Below are 17,559 nucleotides of genomic sequence, written 5' to 3'. Positions count from 1 at the left end.
CCTTGTTCAGTTTCCGAGGCAACTTTCCGCCAGATGGCCCCTGTGCTCTTCTTGGCACCCCAGAACATCCAGCCTCACACTGTCTGGTGAAGGGGGTTCATGAGTGATAAACAGTACGGGAGTGTCTGCTGGCAGAGCCCATGGCATGGATGCATCAGAGAGACTTCGGTTATATCTCTCTGCTCTTGTCCGGATCCCATTTCTTCTGCAAGGGGCTTCTTCCAGCCTTCTTTTAACTTGCTATTGCTGCCAATGGGGATACGGTCACATTCAGGTGTTGAGATAAAAAAAAAAGTTAGCTTTGCCCTGTTGGGTTAGAGAAAAAAAAGAAAGAAAGAAAGAAAGAAAGAAAGAAAGAAAGAAAGAAAGAAAGAAAGAAAGAAAGAAAGAGAGGAGGGAGGGTGGGAAGGAAGGAAAGGAAGAAGGAAAGAAAGAGGAGAGGTATCCCCCCCTCTCAGGAAGGTCCAAGGGTTTTGCAGTTCATGGAATGGGAAAACAGATCAAGAGCAGGCCCCATTGCCTCCACCTCTTATCCCTCCTCTACTTTTGGCAATAAAGACATTTTTTAAAATGGTTTTGCTCTTGAATGCTTTTCTCTCTACAGCTAAAAATAGCTTATGCTGAAAAACAAGGAAAAAAAAGCCATATCCTGGAAAATTGCATGATTTGGTGTTGCAAAAACCTGTGTTTAGCGATTCGTTGGAACTCCTATGGTCCAGGGCCACAGTAATTGTCATAATTTCCCTCAGGAGAAACGTGTTAGGAACGGGATTTAAGAGAGATCTAAGCATTCTGTCTTTCTCTGGTGTCACTGGTAGTAATGCGATCGAGACACTAGCATGCTAGGCATTGTGTAAACCTTCTTAGTCCTTATAATTTAAGAGCTGTTACCATCCTTATTTTGCAAAAGAGATTATTGAGGCTCAGAGAGAGGGAGTAAAGTGCTCAAGGTCACCCTGCTGGGAAATGTCAGCTGACATTCAAACCCAGGTTCATCTGGCTCCAAGGCCATGAGGTTGGCCATTACGCTGCCAGTCATGGTCAGGTGGAATGACCACTGCCTTCAGCAAGGAAGAATTCCCAGTCTCTCTCAACCTTGTGATTCTTAAAGAACATGATATCAATACCAATTAATTAATAAAGTCACCAATCTCCTTCAGAAAAACCACTGATCAAGAGTGATAACCTTATAAGTGACACATTTTTATTTAATTACAAAAGCTCTGGAGATGGAATCTAATTTCATGCTATGTCTCCTTGGCTTACTTATTACTTTAAAGCAACTGTATCACGGAAAGTATGTTAAAGAGAAATTGCTCCAGGGGCTATAAAAATCCTTAGATGTTTGCATCTAAATAAACTGGCTGTGCCATTAAAGGACAGAAAAATAAATATTATTAAGCAATCTGTAATTAAAGTATTGATTCTTTCTGCATAAATAAAAAATAAAAAAGTATTGAGTAGTGATTAATATAATCTAAAATTAGGCTAGGAAGATACCAAGGGAAGCACACAGACCAACGCTGAACAGTGCATTGTTTTCCAATCAGAAGGTTTCTATTGGAGGAAGAATCATAAAACGACAAGTTAATGTTTCTACTCAACTGAAAGCTGGAATTGTTTTTTTGGAGAGCTCAGGACTTCATTCCTTCCTTCTTCCTCTTCCCTCCCTCCCACCTTCCCTCCCTCCTTCTCTTCCTTCCTTCCCTCACTTCTTCTAACCATCCTTCCTTCCTTCCTTCCTTCCTTCCTTCCTTCCTTCCTTCCTTCCTTCCTTCCTTCCTTCCTTCCTTCCTTCCTTCCCCCTCCTCCTTCTTGGCATTTCTACGAGTTTCTGGAGCTGCAGGAGCAGTAGGGGCAGGAGCACATGGCCACTTTGTTTTGGAGCAGCTGGAGGGGTCACGAGGCAGTTTGCCTACAGCATCAGACTCTGAGCTCCTTCCACCACAGGCCAAGGGAGCAGTCACTCCATGGAGCAGCCCATCAGATCTTGCATCTGCATCTTCCCTGATGAGGGAAATTTCTTTCACAGAGAACAAAACATTTCATTCCACCATGAGAATCCTTCAGAGAGTGTGAGTGGCCACTTCTAGCAGGTCGTTTCCTGTTTTTCTCTTGGGGACGCTCAGGGTGGGGAGGGTGGAAGCCTTGGAGGAGACAGAAAAGGAGGCAGTGGGTTGCAGCGAAAAGGGAGGATTTGAATCCCAGATCTGCCCCTTAATGGCCGGGTGCTCTGGATAAGCACCAGCCTTTCACAGCTTTGACTTCCTCAGTGAAAAATCAGGACCGGAATTCCTCCCTCCTCGGGTTCTGTGAGCATCCTATGGGACATCCACGAGCGCCCGAGGAGGACGGAAGACCAATAGTCGGCTCAATGTCAATGTCCTCCGTCTCTGGTAGACACGCCAGCTCCCCGGCCTGCATTCTGCACAGTGGCTCCGAGTGCCGTGCTCCTGCGGGGCTCTGCTGATGCTCTCTTGAAAATATGGACAAGGAGGCCCGCTATTGGATTTTGTGCTGAGCCCCCTAACTGTGTAGCAAGTTCTGCCTGTAGGGATCCTTCTTCCTTCTCACAGTGCTGCCAGAGGCTTGTTTGTCCTTACCAGGAATCTGTGCCCTGGGAATTCTCTTTTCCTTTGAGGACCTCTTGGCCTGTTGGCCTTCAAAATTGTCATGGTGTGAGTGAATTCAGCAGCGTAAACCACCAAATGGCCATACAACCTGAACCGACTGGACTCCATAAAACAAACTGTTTTCTTTTACCTGTTACGGCAGTTGTCCAAGGGGCTTCACTGGGTTTTCCGTGTTCCCACTGGTTGTGTTGAGAAACGAATGTCGTGCTTCCGTGGAATTCGCGCGGCACAAACATTTAACTGACGGTATGAGCAAGGGTTTCATTCACTGCAGGTTATGCAGTCCACTAGCAAACTCTCAGCCAGAGGTCATGGAAAGATGCTCACATAATCACAAAGAAAAAAAAATCAAAGAACATTGTGAAGGTGGAGCCAGGTGGGGGTGGCTGCCTCGAGGGCCTCCTGCATCTTTAGTGTGTGGATGCAACTGCGGACAATCTGTGTTTTCAGCGGACTCAAGCATTGGCCACACGTGTTAGGGAGCTGGGGAGAGTTGGGCGCTAGTGGGGGAAGGACCTTCTGGCAGAAAGATGCGTGAGGGATCTCCAGGAACCACAGAGAGAAGTTCCTACCAAGGGAACTTGGGGTATGAGATTTCTCTGAGGGACATGAATCTCTGGAGAATTCATGCACCATCCCAGTGGGAGAGTCGTTTCTGAGCCCCTGCCCAGTCCAGGGAGCTCTGACGCTGGGCCATAGAGAGAGGATGAGTCAAGGAAGAACTTCCCTGTCTCCTTACGTCTCCTTCCTTCCCCAAGCTCTGACACTGACGTGGCTAGCTACCTTGGGGAGCAAGGCATATGGAATCAGACCCGGGAAAGATGGAGAACAAGGGAAGCCCCCCCCGGCCCAACTCCTCACCCTCCTTTGCCGCCTCTAGCTACCCGCGGGCAACATGCCTGAGCTGGAAGAGGGGAGTTTCGTTTTAATTAAGAATGAAACTGTTGAGTATTACAGGGAGCTGGACATATTTATTACTCAACTGAGAGTGTATTTGTGAATTAAAGTCACTAGGGACTCTGCGCCCACAGGAGCATTTTGCGGTACGTTGGGGGATGCTCAGTGGGGCATGTGCGCACAGACTCTCTCAGGGGCTTTGAATAAGTGGGGGGCAGGGGGAAGCAGGCTTATGATCACATCCCAGAATCCTGCTTAATCTATACTGGTCACACAAACAGGTCTTCAGCCCCCACCGTGTGTCGGGAGTTAGGCTGAGGGTATTACATGCCTCTCGGTAATCCCCCTCACAACAGACCTGTGAGGCCCACAGACAGTCAGCCCGTACTTACTGGCTCTGCTGGGTGCAAGGCCCTCAACCAGACTGAAGTGTAAGGCTCAGTTTGCTCCAACCTTTAAACACAGCTGTCTTGTTGGATGCCACCACCCCACAAACAGAACGCATGACCTTCTCCGCAAGTCTTTGGAATTGGCACGTCCTTATTTTGTGGCTTCTTTCGTAAAGCACAAGGAGGATGGCTGAGTGTCCTCGGGATGCCCAGCTTCTTTGCCACAAGGCTCAGCTGGGTTCAGGGCCACGGGAGCAATCAGTTTGCATGGCAGGGGCCGTACTTTCTGTCTCTTTCAATTAAGTACAGATTTAACTGGCAGGATCAAGCTGGAGCCTTTCTGCCCATCATACCAGGCAGCATGCCACCCCAGCAGGTGGGCACCATGGGGTGTGTGCCAGGGATGCATGAGGTCTGAGGAGTTTGGTCTAGACACCTGTCACAGAGCATCAGCATGGCCCCTAGGGCTGAGCCCCTCCCATGTGGTGGTCCAGCCGAGCAGTGAAGCCCTCTGAGGCATTACCAGCCCCCACCCTCTATCTTCTCCCCAGGCAGCTGCGGCCTCTTGTTCCCGTGACACTCTGTGGTTGGATTCTATTTTTTGTTGTTGTTGTTGTGCCTCTTTGCTCATTGAGAAAAGGTTATCCATGCGCATCTCCTCTTGAGGGGGCTGCCAGGACCAAACACTGGCAAGTCACTAGCTGTTCTTTTCGTGGCCGAGCAATCATTGCTTGTTTCTGCATTATGGAGCCATCCATTTTCATTCACTCACCAGTGAGAAATCTCTCCCACCCTAAACTGTTGTCGTGCCTGTTCTCAGACACACATCCTCAAATGAGTGCCATCCCAATCGGTGGATGAGTTCGGCTCAGTTCGGGCCAAAGCAGTTCCTTTCCTCAATAACAGGAACTCTGTCTTGGCTGTGCATGTTTGAAGCCATTAATATAATAATCTCAGCACTAAGGCATAGTGGCCAGTACCCCATTTATGGGGGCCCCTGAAAATTGCTCACAGAGATGAGGTTCGTGTTACTTATCAAGGGGGCTGTCCCAGACACTTTCTGTTTCTTGCTCAGTGTCCAGTATGAGATCTTATTCCTTCTGACTCAAGAATCTGAAAAAAACAAAAAACAAAAACCAACCAAACACTTTATCTTCAAGTGGCTGCTAAGTTTTTCTCTCATGAAAATGTAAATTGAATTACTTTTTAAAAAGATTTTATTTATTTACTAGAGAGAGAAAGAGAGAGCATGAGTGGGGAGAGAGGGGCAGAGGGAGAGGGAGAAGCAGACTCCCCGCTGAGCAGGGAGCCTGACATGGGGCTCGATCCCAGGACCTGAGATCCTGACCTGAGCTGAAGGCAGACACCCAACCAAATGAGCCACCCAGGTGCCCCTGTAAATTGAGTAATTCACATACTATTTCTTTTTGCTTTGACTGCCAGGAAGCTCAGTCCCCAAATTGCAGACTACTTTTAATGACAGTACAACAGCAAACTCTCTTTCCTTTGGTACTGTTATTCTGTTCTGTCAATTTTTCTGATTCTGATTTTTTAAAAAAAATTATATTTCAATGCTGGTCTACTGAGTTTGTATATACAGTAAGTTGCCACAAGTCCTTTATGGAAGTGGTGGGGGGGAAATATATAAATATAAATAACAGGATGTAAAGATGGATCTCTTTCAGTCTCTGTTTCTTTTTGAGACATAAAGGCAACAGTGACACATTCCGCAAAGAACACCTTGCAAAAATTTTAAAGTAGCTGGTGAAGAGCTGGTTCAAGAACTCTGCCCTCAAATTAAGGACGTGAAAGTGCTCAGGGAGACACAGCAGAGGTAGTGAGAAGGTTGGGGAAAGGGATTTTTCTGCAGATGGTTCCACCTCTCTTTGCCCTCATTTGGCAAGGAGTTGTTCTCTCCCAGGTCAGGTCAAGTCAGGAGAGGGGCTCAGTAGGACCCTTGGCAAGTCTGACCTGTGTCCTCTGCAGCAGGGGGCGCCGTGACTTCTTCCTCGTCCCTGTGGACATGGCCGCTGGTCAACTGGTCAGCTGCTACATGGGGTCTAAGGAGAGCAGCAGCAGTCAGGCAATCTTGCCTTCCAGAATATTCAGCATATAGGTTGTGACATTGTTTCTCATAAACGAGGAGAAAGTGGGCTTCCTGAACACAGGGCTTGCCCGGAGCCATTTTATATCCTGCCCCAAAGGACCACCTGAGGGAGTGATGGATTCCACCAGAGAGAGTCAGTGAGGGGGGTCCACAGACATCCAGAAACCAGGGCAGGCTTGGCTAGGTAGAGGACAAGATCTTGGCAAGGCCGTAGGACCGGCAAGCAAAGAAGTCATGAAAGCCCTCTTGAGAGGGGAGGCAGCTCTAAAGCTTGACTAGACAGAGAGGGCAAAACCATCTTGTGACAACACCGCAGCAAATCCTCCCTGTCCTCCTTCCCTCTCTTTCCCCTCCACTGTGAGGGCAGGGAGGGGGCTCCCAACCTGACTCCAATGGGAGAGTAGTGTGGGCTTTCAAGGAGGGACAGAAAAGAAGGCCTGGCCCCTCCTTCACCCACTCCCCACCCCCATCATGTCCTTTCTGGGACCCAGGAAGAGTTAACATCCACCCAGGTTCCACATTTTGCTTCTCATATGGGACTGGGCATTCTAATTCCTGCATTGTTTTGTGTTCAAGACTTCACCGTCCTGGAACATTGTATCACCAACGAGAGCTCAGAAAATTCTTAGGACAGCCTGTACTCTTAGTCCAGGGGAGGGAAAGGACTCTCCAAACGCATGAATTTGACAAGAAGCAGTAGGAGGCAAAAATAACATTTGGTTTTTGATGTTATCTCAGGAGACCTGTGTGGTCAGCGTGCTGGTTTTATAGACAACTCCCACCCCCATATTTGCCATATAAAACCTGGATCAGGAATTGAGCCAGGCCAGTCTTCCTGGCCTCACATCAGTGAATTTACTTTTAGAGTTTATGACATCAAGGCTCAGCCTTAGGCAAAAAGTACTCTTTGATTCCTTCCTGCCTTGCTTCTCCTGACTCTTCCAACTTCCTCTCTTGCCTCTCCTTCCCTCTCCCCAGGGTGGCTGGCGGCCCCGGCTTGTCTGGGCCACGCTCACCTTCTCTGGGTGATGGCTGGTCCAGCTAACCCTAAGTCTCAGGGCTGTGGCAGACGCTCAGGAGGGGCCAAAGCCAACTATTCATTCCACAGTCTCGCCACAGGTTCTGGTTACTGTCCCTTCATCTCACCAGCCAGCAGGTTTTGGGATATCGTCTGTCATCCTAGCCTGAAGGACGGGCCTTGTGGGACAGCCTTGGCTTCAGCTGACTCCTGGGTGCACGTGTGCTGGGGGCACCACGCAGGCTGAGCCCACAGAAAGAGCTGCCACCACAGGCAGGGTCACTCAGAGGTGTGGCTCAGCTTCTGGCTTGGCTGAGCGTCTGCATGGCCCTGCTGTGCCCAGCGCCTCAGCTAAGAAGTGGCCAGAGATGCTTCCGGCACGAGGGTTGGACTCAGCTTCCTCTGGCCCTGACTCCATTATGCTTCTGGAATCCTTCCCCCCCTCCTCCTGCCAAGAGGGTCAGTGGTCAGCAAACTGGACAGTCAGTGTGACATTTGCCTGTGAGTGCTCCATCTCTTGTTCTGGATTCTTCTCCACCTTTTGGCAGTTTCTCCCTCACCCAGCCCACGTCCCAGTGTTGCTACATCCCATCCAGCCAAGAAGAGACAACTGGGAAACCCAACCCCACGAAAGCCCCCGACAAAGCTGAACCACGTGTGGCTTCTCAACAAGCTCTGTGGTCTTCAGAGGTGAGCGCTACCCCGGGGCTCCCTTCCTCCGAGGGGCTTCTCGCCTTGTCTGCCTGGCCAACTTCTGGCATTCTAACAATAGCCTAGTTGGTCTTCATTCTGCCTTGAAGCTCCCCCCTCACGAGTGGCTGTCCACTCTGTACTCTGCACATTATGAGTCATTGGGCATATTGCACTGTTTTTTTGTTTTTGTTTTTTTTTAGATTTTATTTATTTATTTGAGAGCGAGAGGAAGCGAGAGACAGAGCATGAGCAGAGGGGGAGGGGTGGAGGGAGAGGGAGAAGCAGACTCCCCGCTGAGCAGGGAGCCCGATGCCAGGCTCCATCCCAGGACCCTGGGAACCTGAACCAAAGTCAGGTGCTTAACCGACTGAGCCACCCAGGAGCCCCAATATTACAGTGTTTTGTAGCCACCGATGTGGCTGCCTGGTCCCCCCTGGAAGGCCAGCTTCGCAAGAGAGGCGCATTTCTTGTTCATTTCATCCCTTCACCTAGCGCAGGGCGGGCACTAGTACGTGTTTCTTACTCTACGCTTAGGTGTTAGGGAACTCCCTGTAGGCTTCCTAAGATTATTTCATTTTAAGAAGGGCAAGGAAAGACAATGCTGAACCAGAAGGAATTTGTTACTGAGGACTGGATTTTGGTATCTTAAAGGAAGGTATATCAGAGAGGTGTGGGGGATTGCCGATGCTTTTCTAATTATGCAGCCCAGAACAATATATAAAGAGCTCTTTGTTTACTGGATGATTGGAAATTAGAATACTCTGTCACATCTTCTCTAGCAAAAAAATTCATACAAGCTGGTATCCATCCTATTAGGATTTATAAGCAAAATATAGTTTTGCTCAAGGAAAGAACTAAAGAGGAGTTGGTTTTCTAATACTTCACCCATCCTTGGAGGTAAACTTGCTCAGGAAATTTGACGATGGTAGTGGTCTTAGAGGTAATGTCTCTATCAATAGGAGCTCTTTGGGAATTCTTCTAGAAAGTGCAGGGACAGACTTCAAATCACTGTGAAATGGCCAAGGTGACATCACCGGGCTAATGGAAAGATTTTCACGATCACGTCCCAATTGTGAAGTCTTATTTCAAGAATGGGCCGCTCTTCTGTTTCATAAAATGATTTTCCATTTGGGGCTGAAGTGTATATATTGGGGGAAGCAAAGCTGAGAACTCTGTGCTAGAAAGTGACCCGCAATTCATGTAACTCACAAGGTGCGTGTGATTGTTGCTGCCCCGCGAGAGGCGGAAAGTGCGTATTGATTGTTTCTCTCTCAATTCACAGCTTCCCTAAGCTTGAAATACGCCACCTCCGAACAGAGTTACTGATGCTGTGATAGTTTCTCCCCCACCTCAGATGATGTTTTTGGTGAGTGTCCAAAGAAATGCAGCAGAGAGCGACAGAGAAAGGGAACTAGTGTCAGGAAATGCCCACCGTATTGAAGAGACGCAGCTTGAAATCCAGCGCAGTGTGGACGGAGGAAGCAGGGACCCGGGAAGCGGGCAGGCCTGGCTTCCAATCTTGCTCTGTCTCTACTTACTTGCAGTTTCCCTCCTTCCCTCCCTCCCTCCCTCCTGTGCTCCCTCAGCACACGTGGGCAAAGGGACTCAGCCTGCCCTTCAGATGCTGCCTCCCGGGATACCAGCCTGCTGGGATACCAGCCTGCTGGGGTGGGGGTGGGAGGGTTGGATGTCTTGTTGCCATGGGAACAATGACCTGACCTGAATCGCTTGGTTCCTTTTGTGTGGACTCAGTAAGCTTCAGTGTATTCAGTGTAGCCACACTTCCCAGACCGGGAGAGCCCGGATCCTTGAATGACACACTGAGGAACCTGTTCCTTCCCCAACGCAGAAAGCGTTCACTCCAGCTGAATAAAGCCATTAGACGGGTCACTTCATTGTTTGAGCCGAATGGATAATTCTCTAGCCCTGAAAGAACAACCACTTCGGGTTTATGTTCTATTTCACACAACGTGCAGGCTTTATAAGTTAGAGTGTTAATTAAAATTTTATTACTTGATATAAATCGACGTTTCTAAGTGCCTTCTATAAATGTAAGGCAGCCTTTGGAAAAAAAAAAGTTTCCACACCAGCCTAGAAGCTGGCCTGCTTGGCATCAGAGGCATTTGACCACGGCTAAGTCGAAATTTCCTTTTGAGGGGATCGGCTGAGTCACATCCTGATATTTGACTGGCAGCTTCCCTCCTGAGGAAAAGCCGTGGCAGCCAGTGTAAGGATCGATTAGCAGGGCTGGGGTTTTGAGCCTGCCTCTCTCCTGCCCAAATAGCTACCTATTTCCAAGGGAATGAGTGGTTAGAAACGTTGCGGTGGCCTGAGCAGCCCCTGTCTGGCAGGGCACCCCTCAGGGGCTGTGCCGCTGTCTCCAACTCCTCCCTTTTCGGGGAGACTGCCGTCTCCATCCTCAGAGACGCCTGGACCAATTCTTCCATTGGATGCATGCGGTTTCCCGGCCTGGGAACCGGTCGCGGGGGCTGCGCACCTGAGGTTTCCATACTCAACAATGCTGATGCTGGCAAAGAGCATATTTTAAACTTCAGGATAAAAAAAAAAAAAGATACCTCAGGACTTTTTTTTTATTAAAGCGCATGGTTTTGAGTGAGGGGAAGAATTGCAACTAGTTCATCAAGAGCCAAACTGGCGGTTCAACAGCTCCGGTAAATTTCCCAGAGTTTATTTGTTACGAGGCCCTTGAGGTTGATCTTCTGAATGCTCAAACTGTGTTAGTACTTGAAGTGTTAGTACTCTTCTTCCACCAAATGCCAGGATCTCATTGTCAGGCTCTCTTTGGGGGTCTTATGATGGCTTACAGAAGTCAAAGTCCCACTGGCTCACAAGTCTTAGGGATTTCACTGCTATCTCTATGTCGATCTGGGCATCAGAGGTGACAGGCATGGCTCTCTCTTGTCTATCGTCCCAGTAGAATTTTAGATATTTCTCAGACACAGTCCCCCCCCCTCCCCAGTTTTAGGTCCCTTCTAATCTAACCACAAATAGGGAATCGGCCAGTGGAGGTCAGCCCGTCTGTGACTGTCACTTGTCATGGGTTTATCTTGGGGACTCCCCTCCCCTCCCCTCTTCCTGTGAGGTCTTGGCATCTTGAGGCATTCACTCTGACATCGGGGACTTGAGTATCCCAATGCATTATCAGACGAATAATCTGAATTACACAGATTACAGACCAATTAAGTGAAAAACAAAATATTCTGAGACATAGGGGCTTGTTATCGTATGTGGCTCTATTTAATGATAATTTGCAGAGTGACATTTGGTAAACTTGCTTTGTCCTCGGAGCAACTTTGACTCTGCATTCTTGGCTCTGGTCTAGGTCTCCCAGGTCTGATGGAGCTCCACTCAGCCTGGGTGCCATACTGGGCTCTGAAGTCCGTGGGTTCTCACAAGACCACTCCCTGGGAGTGACTTGTGCGCATAATGACTGCCCCAATGATCATTCTCCCTTTCTTCTTGGGCCCATAGACATTATGCTTCTCTGCTCCTTGCAGTTACTTTGTGACTATTTCTGCGCAAAGAAATGAAGGTGGACACAATGTGTGTCTATCTCGGCTGAGGCCCTGACAAGCCCATGTGTGATTCTTTGAGTGTCTTTTTCCCCTGTTGCAGTGAGCTTGCAAGACTCCTGTGGATACGTGGAGCCCTACAGTTAAAAGACCCTGAATTGTCAAAGTCCTAGAGGACCACCCAGCCCCACATAGAATGGAGCAAGAAACAAAATTCTGTTGTGTTAAACCATTGAGATTTGGGGGCTCTTTGTTACTGCAGCCTATGCTTCTCCTGTCCTGACAGCTGTCTTTCAAATGTGCCTTGGTATGGTGGCGTGCCTGTGTGTGGGAGCGAGCAGCTGGATGAATGACAGTAGGGACCCATGGGAATGAGTCCTCAATGAATGCTCCGCCTTTGGATGGAGATGATGACCCATGCTCGGAAGGGCTTGATTTCTCAGTAGGACTCAAGGGAGCCCATCGCTGAGAAGTGAGTGCCTTGGAGCAGAAATCCAAAGGAGTAGGAGGGCTGTATACTGAAGTTCAAAGCAGAAAAGTGTGTGACATATATAGATATTTGAACTGGTCTGTGATATTTGGCTTGTAAGAAATGGAATAATTCTTTGTTTCAAAGTCACATTAAATCCAGTTTGAGCCACCACTTGGAATCATCCTTAGACGGTTCTTCAGGCCCATGTTCACATCACCTTGGCCTTTCTCATTTAATGGGTTTGGCATCCAACTGCCACTGCCTTTGCCTGAGGATTTTCTTGGGTGACCAGAGCCAGCTCTGTCTGTTGTAAATGTCCAAAGTAACAGCCCCTGAGAGTGTCTTTTAGCCAGTGAGTGAGGGGTGTTGGTGCATAAGTACACTCAGTCTCCCTCTACTGTGTTCCAGTTGCCCACGGGGACAGCTGGGTTGGTGATACACCTTTTATTGGCTGTCTTCCCTGACTTGTCTTGCTTCTCCACTTCCCTCCTGGGGTGTCCTGGGTCACTTCCAAAATCAACTCCTTGCACTCAAATTCTTTTTTCAGGCTGTACTTCTGGGGGAAACTGACAAAGACAATTCTTTTTGAGAAGGACTGTTCATGTCAGCTGAGTTGGAGAGAAATAAGGAAAAGGGCTTTTGCATATTTTTTGCATTGGAAAGGAATGATCATTGTAAATATTGGCTTACACTGACATTGTGCTTCATAATTTGTAAAGTCCTTTAAAAAAAAAAAGGTTTTATTTATTCGAGAGACAGAGAGAGTGAGCCCAAGCATGCACGCACACAAGAAGGAGGAGGGCTAGAGGGAGAGGGAGGGGGGAAAGTGTCTCAAGCAGACTCCGTGCTTAGTGCAGAGCCCGATGCAGGGCTTGATCCTATGACCGTGGGATCATGACCTGGGCTGAAACCAAGAGGCAGACGCTTAACCTACTGAGCCACCCAGGCGCCCTGGTAAAGTCCTTTTAAATATAATTGACGTACTACCTTGCGAGGTAGATTTTATTTTCCCAACCTTAAGAACTGTTAGAAGCTCAGAGAGAAGGTAAGTGACTTCACCCAAACTAAAAAGTAGAAAGTTTGCAGCCTGCATAGCTTTGGGGCTGGTCCATAGGATGTGGGGAATGCAAAACAGAAGAGGAATTCTAAGCACTGGGGACTTTGTCACAGGCCATATGTCTGACTGCCCCTTCCCCATTGGACAGAGTTCAGCTGCTCTTTTCCATTCAGCCTTGGGGATGGAGTTTTGGGGAGAGTTGGTTCAGCATAAAGTAGACATGGCTTGTACCCCATTCAGTACAAGTCCTTTCATGACGTTCTGAAGGACCCTTCTTTAGATGGCTTCACTTCAAGCCTACCCAGCCTTTTAGTCTTAATTTTATAACAAATGCTCTTATACTTGGGTCCTGAATTTTAATTTAGTATATGTGGTCTTTTTATTTGGTTTGCTAGGGCTGCCACGACAAAATATTACAGAGTGGGTGATTTAAACGATAGATGTTTATTTTCTCCCAGTTCTGGAAGCTGGAAGTCTGAGATCAAGGTGTCAGTTGGTCGGTTCCTTCTGAGGCCTCCTTGGTTTGTAGATAGCCGCCTTCTCCCTATGTTCTCACATGGTCTTCCCTCTGTGTCTGTGTCCTCGTCTCCTCTGCTTATGGACACCAGTCGTTTGGGATTAAGACACTCATATGACCTCAAATTACCTAATTACCTCTTTAATGGCCCAAATAGAGTCACATCCTGTGAACCAGGGTAAGGGTATCAACATTTGAAAGAACACAATTCGGCCCACAAACAGTTTCTGTACCTTCAATCAGGGACTGGAAAATTTAATTCTGAATGGAAGTTTGACCTCACCTTTCCTATCAATCTTCTTGGTTTGGAAGCTCCTTGACGGCATTTTTTCTTTTACCCTTTAATTTTTTTTAGTGCAGTGGATGCCGATTACGCACTCCCAAGTGTCAGTGTCCAGGAATGAAAGAGGACACGTGGCTGAAGACAGGTTGTGCTGTAACGGCACAAGGAGACCCTATGACAGTGTGGCAAGAGTCATGCTGGTGGGTGTGGAAGGACGAGAGCATTTCTCCTCTTCCCTCTCTCCCCAGGTCTGGATGATGGTCTGTGAACAAGTCCTCGAAGTGTGGCTGGTTGCTGGCCTGCCCATATGCCTTCCTGCCAACAGGATGTTTAGCTCCTTTCCACCAGAGAGCCAAGGTCAGCAGAAGGGAGGCTCTTGAGCTGCCAAGAGAAGTTAGACCTTGCAGGAACTGCTCCCGGGAGCTCTAGGCGAGGCCTGAGGCTAGCAGCTTAATGGGGCTGCGATAAGGATGGGCTGCCGGCCTGAGTGCCTTTAGCTTCCAGGGCCTGTGAAGATTGACTGGCAGAGAGAATAAAAGCCACAGCACCGCTCTGGAAGGGCATGTTGGGCATCAGAAAAATGAAACGGGATTTTCTCTCGGGGAGTCTGCAGCTCTGACTGCGCGTTTAGGGTCAGCCGGAGTGGAGTCCTTTATGAGGTCAGGAAAACGGAAACGCTAGGTACATCGAAAAGGGAATTTAATATGGGGAGCTGTCTGTACAGGTCTTTGAAGGGCTGCAAAAGAGTGAAAAGGGTACCTTGAGGTAGGGTGGAGGTGAGTGTGTAGCAAACACTGTCCACGGCTCAGGATATGGGAGTAAAGGGAGAGAATGGGGTGTCAGCCTCTGGTGAGTCAGACAAGGGCTTGCAGAACCGGGTGCTGCCCCGCTGGAGCTGCTAACCCAGGAGCGTGGATGGGGGTTTGCAGAAGTGGGTGCTGCCTATTGGAGCTGAGGCTTTGGTGCCTTAGGAGCTCAGAGGGGAGCCCCGAGAAGCTCAGACCTTTAAGACTGTGCTGCCTGGCTGGCACCTGGAGGGGTCCCACCGAGGCTGGTTCTGTATGTGCCAATGTGAGCCTGAGCCGGGGACATGGAACCAACTTCTGCTGCTGAATGGGGGCTATTCCTGGGGCAGTCCCGGCAGGACCAGCCAACAAAAGGACGGAGCACATTTCTGCTCCTCAGCTCCTGTCTTCCAGTCTCTTCCTCCAGGGACTCCTATGGCAGAAGCCATCGGACAGGGAGACAGACATGCAGCTTGCCGAGTCCCAGGGCCAGTGGCACGAGGCAGAGGATAAAAGGTAGATTTCAAAGCAAAAGCTGGCTCCTTAGTAAGTGGCACAGGCCTGCACCAGTTTAGTTCTGGAGCTGAGTGCCTTGACTTGTTGCGTTGGAGGACGGAGTCTCTGTCACTCAAGGTCAAAGGCCCTGGATATCAGAGTCTCTATGTGAAGGTCAGCATATGAAGGAGTTTTCTGGTGCTGTAAGAAGAGTATGGGTTTAGGAATCACGTTGGTGTGGGTTTCCATCCTACTCACTGCTCCCCGACGCTGTGAAGCTGTGCATGGCATTCAGTGCCTCAAAGCTCTCACGTCTTCTTCTACATCGTGCAGGAAAGCAGGTGACATGGTGAAATGCTTGGCAGAGTGCCCTTTCTGGCCGCTCCGTGGTGGGTCCTTTCCTTCTCTTGTCTTCACCCTTGCCACACTGTGCCATTCAAACTCACCCCCCATGTGAGGTCAGGCTGGCTTGATGGCCACAGCCACGGATCACTGTCCTTGTGGACCCAGAGCAGGCTTGCTGAGCTGCTTTCCTGGTTACCTTTGTCAGGCAGAGGTTTTTCTCTCAGAAGCGACATAAGGGAGATGTAGAGGGACGGAGGACAGGCCTGTTCTGTTGGATGGCATCAACTCTCCTTATCATAGTCAAATGTCATGAATCCTCAAACAGAATAAAGCCAGGCCTCACAATCTCCATAGAGTGAACAGCACGATTCCTTTTCCTAGAGAACTTGGCTTTTATCTGCTCCCAAGCTCATTAGCTGTAAGGAAAAAAATACCCCCGGGGTATTACATTTTGATTCTAATTTTTAAAAAAGATTTTATTTATTTATTTGAGAGAGAAAGAGAGTGCATGCGAGCGCACAAGTTGGGGGGTAGGGGCAGAGGGAGAGGGAGAAGCAGACTCCCTGCTGAGCAGGGAGCCTGATGTGGGGTTCGATCCCAGGACCCTGAGTTCATGACCTGAGCCCAAGGCAGATGCTTTTTTTTTTGGTTAAGATTTTATTTATTTATTTATTTGAAAGAGAGTGAAAATGAGAGGGATCACCAAGGGAGAGGGAGATGCAGACTCACTGTTGAGCTGAGAGCCCAAGGCGGGGCTCGATCCCAGGACCCTGGGATCATGACCCGAGCTGAAGGCAGAAGCTTAATTGACTGAGCCACACAGGCACCCCTAATTCTAGTTTTTAATGTGTGATTTGAAAGCCCAGTCGGCAGCATTTTCATCCTGGTGACCTGTGGAAGGAGCTGTGGTTCTCTTTGAGGGGTTTATATGTAGCTTTGTCTTCCTCTGTTGAGGGGAACTCCTCGTGCCTGGGAGCCCCTCACATACATCTGTGTACACATTACACAGAGGTTAGCATGTACAAAGCTAGCACAGAAGTCTGCTGAGGGTTTAAAAAAGAGATCCACAAAGAGAAATGATATTCGCTAGCCAGGGCCATGGTGAGTATTTTAACTGCCTCGGCTGCATTTTTTTTCTCTCTCCTTCTCTCTCTTTTTGAGTTTTCTTTAAATGATTCCTTTGTGAGACATAATTCCTTGGCAGAAGCAGCCTGCATTTCCTTTTAACTTAGGACAACATTTCCCCCAAACCGTTTAGGGGAAACTTGGTTGCATAGGAAGTCTAAGTAAAGGCACACAGAAAAGGTAGTTCTGTGGTCAAATAAACTTGTGTTCGGCAGTTAGAGGTTCCTTTCTACTGCAGGACTTCTCAGAGGCTTTGTACGCTAATGTGCTCTGTGAGTCACTAGAGGGGCTCACAGAATTTTCTTCCAGAGTTTATTTGACCCCTGACTTCCCCCCCACCCTCTTTTTTCCCCTTCACATAGCATCTATCAGCCCCATTGTTTCAGGCACAGCAATTTGAGATCTTAGCCTCAGTGTGCTATCTTCTCTTGTGCTTAGTGGGAATGTTCAGGGTTTGTGATCTTGCCCTTTGCCTGGGGTAGGAATCTTGGCTCCGGTCACGGGAACTCAGAAGGATGGATCCCCGTGTCAGGTGCTGGTTTGCCAGTGCAGCTGGATGTTCCTGTGAAGAGTTCCCCTTTCTCCATGTCCCCGCCAGTACTTTTACTTCTTGTCTTTTCAACCACAGCCCTTCTGACAGGTGTGCGGAATTCTCACTGTGGTTTTGATTTGCATTTCCCTGATTGTGAGGGACGTTGAGCACATTTTCATGTATCCGTTAGCCATCTGTATGTCTTTTTGGGAATCTAGTCTATTCAGATACTCTGCCCATTTAAAAAAAATCAGTATATATACACACACACACACACACACACACACACACATATATATATATACATATACATATGTATATTTGTGGCTATTAAGTTGTATAAATTACTATTATATTTTGGATATTAACCCCTTATCAGATATAGGATTTACAAATATTTTCTACCATTTTCATTTATTTCATAGGTTTTTGTTTTTTTTACAGAAGCATTTTATTTTGATGTAGACCCACTTGTTTATTTCTTCTTTCATTGCTTGTACTTTTGGTGCCATAGCCAAGAAATCATTGCCAGGATCAATGTTAAGATGTCTTTTCTCTATGGAAAATTCCTTCTTGGAGTTTTATGGTTTCAAGTCTTATGTTTAAGTCTTTAATTCATTTTGAGTTAATTTTTGTGAAAGGTGTAAGATAAGGGGTTCAGTGTCTTTTGCATGTGAA

Source organism: Ursus americanus, chromosome 1 (assembly GCF_024610735.1).
Source record: "Ursus americanus isolate L20-20 chromosome 1, mUrsAme1.1.p, whole genome shotgun sequence".
Classification (NCBI taxonomy): domain Eukaryota; kingdom Metazoa; phylum Chordata; class Mammalia; order Carnivora; family Ursidae; genus Ursus; species Ursus americanus.
The sequence above is the reverse complement of the archived record's forward strand: the minus strand, read 5'-3'. Positions refer to the sequence as shown.